Source organism: Lolium rigidum, chromosome 3 (genome assembly GCF_022539505.1).
Source record: "Lolium rigidum isolate FL_2022 chromosome 3, APGP_CSIRO_Lrig_0.1, whole genome shotgun sequence".
Taxonomy (NCBI): Eukaryota; Viridiplantae; Streptophyta; class Magnoliopsida; order Poales; family Poaceae; genus Lolium; species Lolium rigidum.
In genome coordinates this window covers 324,795,104-324,799,337 of record NC_061510.1, presented here as the reverse complement: position 1 = coordinate 324,799,337, position 4,234 = coordinate 324,795,104, and the positions used below count along the sequence as shown (strand labels likewise).

Sequence of the window (4,234 nt, the reverse complement as noted above, 5' to 3'; positions counted from 1 at the left end):
AACCAAAAACAGCAGAAAACAGGAACTGGCACTGTGGCATCTTGTTAATAGGTTAGTTCCGGAAAGTGCATAAAAACATTATAAAGTGCAAGCAAAACATGTAAGTATTGTCATAAAACAAGCATGGAACATCAGAAATTATGGATACGTTGGAGACGTATCAGATGCCTCCCTCGAGAAGATGATCACCTCATTCTCGGTGGAGAACAAGGAAGCGGAGGATAGGGCCACCGTCGTGTGGAAGGCAATCCTCAACAAGCAAGACATGAAGATTGAGTTGGAGAGGGAGAAGGTGGAGCCGGCGAAGATGGAAGTTCACGCCGCTGCCATGAAGGCCACCAGCGAAGCGACACATCTATCGTTGGCCAAGATGTCTCAAGAATCCAAGATCTTGATGGCCGACATGGAGAAGATGGACCCGTTGGCGCGGGTGTGGCACGAGATGTATCGCGAGCGCATCGGCCAAGAGGTGATGGCGGCATGAGTTGCTTCGGCGTCTCCGCCGGCACCCTCCACGTTCATGTCTCCGCCGGCACCCTCCACGTGCATCTCTCCGTCGGCACCGTCGACGTTCATGCCTCCCCCGGCGATCGTGGATCCTGTTGCAGCGACGGAGCTGCCGCCGGGGCTCGCCGCCGATGAGGAAGTCATCGAGGTTGAGCCGCCCATGACCTCGTTTATCTGATCAGATGGCTTGGAAGCCGTTTTTTGCGGCGAAGACGGCGATTTGGTGGCCGTATGTTAGCCCAAACTTCATATTCGAAAACCTATTCGAATTTGGTGGCCGTGTGTTGGCTCAAACTTTAAATTCGTAAACTTATTCAAATTTATATGCTTTTGTTTGAGTTTTCAAATTCAAAACATCTATTGGGGCCGCCAGTTTGGGAGCGCCTGTGCGGGAACAGCTCCCCCAAATAGAGGATGCAGTGCCGGCGTCCCCTATACGGACGTGCCGACGCCTCTACCGACAACTATTTAGGAGATGTCGGTGGACATGCTCTTACCTAATTGACCTCTCATAGGACATAAATTATTGTGTCATCATGCAGAATATAATCATAGAGAGTAAGTGCGTTCCTCTAGTGGCCGATGATCATCAGTATGATCACCAAGTATGGTATATCGACAACACGAAAATAATTTAGTAGATTATTTATGGGTGATCAAAGAGAACATCGCTGATGAGTCTTAATCTAATTAAAGTGTTTCTGCATGGTGATTCGTAGAAGGATACGAAAAGTTTGCGCTGAAAAGATCTATGATGGAGACGTTTTCCGTGAAAGGATACAAAATAAACCAGGGAACTCATGTCAAGCTGTGTCGTGGCTTCACTAGACATGAGTAGTAGAAGAAGCTACAAATCATGGTGACATTTATTTCACTTCTTCAGTAATAGGTAAGTTTTGAAGTTTAATAGGCAAAGTGGATATTAAAAATGTACATTCATTGAACTTAGTTTCACTTATATTTGGATATAATTAGGTAAATTTTATTGAAATTAGGCAATTAATTTTTTATTGAAAAGGCGACAGCGCCTCAGCCTCTGCATCCATGGATGCATGCGGCTTGTTGTTTCTTTATTAGAGTTTAGATCTTACACAATATTAATTTATGGGTCACATGGTCGATACATGAATCAACTATCTAAAATGGAGAGAAAACACTCTGCACTAGCATGTTATCCTACGATCAAAACACCAGCTACATTGGCCGTATAAATCACGTGCAAATTTCTTTGACCTGTTGCACCTACTACCCAAATCACGGCACTTCTCCCTTGATTACAGAAAGAACCACATATAAATCCTACTAGCATGTAATGGCGCGCCGGCACGCCGCGCCCAGGTGGTAGCTGCGTATTGAAAAGGTGATACATTCTACTTGTGAGCCGAGTATAAAGGAATTATTATAACATGGAGTAACTGAACATAGGAGGGAAACCTTTTCTTGGCTAACTTGAGTAGCTGACTCTTGCCATTTCGTCTTTTTTGCTTACTATTGTCGAGCTCGTATCAGGATACGGTGGAAATAGTTGTTGCAAAAAAGATCCCAAAAGTTCAATGGTTGTGTGTTTGCTTACCTCTCCTGACCTATATCAGTTGCTTCTATGGTTTCTTGGTGGGCCTACTCTCAGGTTTTCGTTGCCAGCTCACATCTTCAGATGATATCCACTTGTATGAGCTAGAGCTAAGAAAAAGTATTCATTGTTCATACTGAGTCATACACAACTTAGCAAGTCAGGTTTTAGCCCATGATTAAATGACAGGAGGATGACTGAATCATACTTAGCTTAGTACATCATAGCTTAACCGCATGGATCATGAATCACTACATCTATGAACGATAGCACACCATAGTAATGGGGCAATAGAAAAGCTATTAGTCAATCTCCTACCATGGTCGTGGAAGAAATTTTTAGTGCATACACACGAATAAAATCGGGAAAAGCAAGGCAAGAGGTAAATATACATAGACCATGGGTTACTAAATGAATTGGTTAAAACAGTTAGAAATAATTAAGGATAGATGAGACAAAGGATAGTCTTCACTACATTGGTTACAGCCACACATGGCAACACGATGTACAAAAAGAAAACTATTGAGAAAACTATTGAGATGGCATAAGATGGAATCAACTGTTATTAAAAAACACATACAGTGTAGCAGTTATCTAATCTAAGCTGAATAGATCGTGTCTGGAAATACACCAGCTGCCGTAGGTAGCTTAAGCACCGCACGTTTGCAACTGTCATTTGCAGCAATCTGCAACTGGTTTCCTGAGCATGATCCCCGCTCCAGCAATGGATTCCAAATTATCAATCTTTGTTCTATGCATTCCCTAGAAAATTGCATCAGCATGCCCAAATGCCTCCTGAAAACAGAGGAGCAGCAAACTAATTGTTAGACTACACAGCATACATACATTAGAAAGCATAACTCAAATGAACATACATTTATGTGCACGGTGCAGTCAGTCAAATAAGTGCAGAGTGCAGTCAGTCAAGTACTTCTTGATATGTACCTTTTCCTACTTCTTGATATATACCTTTTACTGTCTCCAGGTCGGTGCAACCGTCCCCATCCATTACATCAAGGCTGATTGCCTATGCGGGCTGTTGCTACCAAGTTGAAAATACCTCCAGCTACCCTCTCTAAGATGCAGCCAACGCTGTATGACCAAGAGAGTATGAGAAACAACGAAACCCGGCAGTGAATCAGTGATGCAAATTAGTTGGAGTTGGCCACAAAGTTCAACTTTTATGTATGCCGGTATAGAGGAAAAGATATTACTTACTGATGCTTTACTTGTGCTTTGTGTATTGCCAATCAACTATTTCCGTGAAACCAATAACCCAAGTATTGCAGCATTTTCATTAGCTTGGCCAGGCTTGTCAATTGATAACTCTTCCATTCATTCAAATTCGACTGAAAAAATCAAGATTACTCAACTGAGCTTATTGTAGGTAAGCAAGACCAAAAATAATCTTGTCTAAATGGTACAAACACTCCTTACCATTCCATCTATACATGCATCTATTGGTCATGCTCATGTTGTATCAATGCATAAATTTCTTGTACCTTTTTTCAAATATATTTAACTTAGAGAACAGAAAATAACAATCCAACAATAAAAAAATCTCAACACAGTTACCAGTCCTAAATATTTATGCTAGTATCAGAAAGACAGTTAGAATTTCCAAGTGTATCTAACCCTATTGAAAGACAGGTTTGTGTTATGATGTACTTATAAAAAATAATCTGTACGACAATAAACTTGCTTCTTCTATATCAATCCATGTTTGCATAATGCACACCACCGATATTGTACTGCAATCATCTTGCTGTGACTGACCCATAGCTTTCTTGAATTTTAGCATTTGTGTCCTCTAGGTTACTACTGATTTGTTACTAATAGTGGCATGAATGGAAATTGGATAGACCTTTTTTTTCTGAAAATGATGGGCATATCTTGTTACTAAAATCTGATGTGTCCAGTTGGGTCATTAGACTCCAAACTTTCCGTGGCTGCGTAGCAAATGCCTGGCAGTACTGAGAATTGTTAGGTTCACGCTCAGTAGTGTAGCTTCATGTTGTCTCCCAATGATCAAAAAATTGTTCAACAACTTCGGTTCATGTCGCCGTGGAGCTTAGTAGTCTGGCTTCATGTTGTCGTGGGATGATAAAGATTGCTGGTAAACATTCAGGTCAAGACCATCAAAGTTTGTGCCTACGT

General features: G+C 41.5%; 1 long non-coding RNA gene across 1 annotated transcript; it reads right to left on the bottom strand.

Moving 5' to 3' along the window:
- Positions 1 to 2,493: 2,493 nt before the first annotated feature.
- LOC124703833 lies at positions 2,494 to 3,648 on the bottom strand. The gene is made up of 3 exons (XR_007003335.1): positions 3,296 to 3,648; positions 3,047 to 3,169; positions 2,494 to 2,872 (listed from the first exon to the last, which is right to left on the bottom strand). It is a non-coding gene; the product is annotated as an uncharacterized LOC124703833 (long non-coding RNA).
- Positions 3,649 to 4,234: the final 586 nt, after the last annotated feature.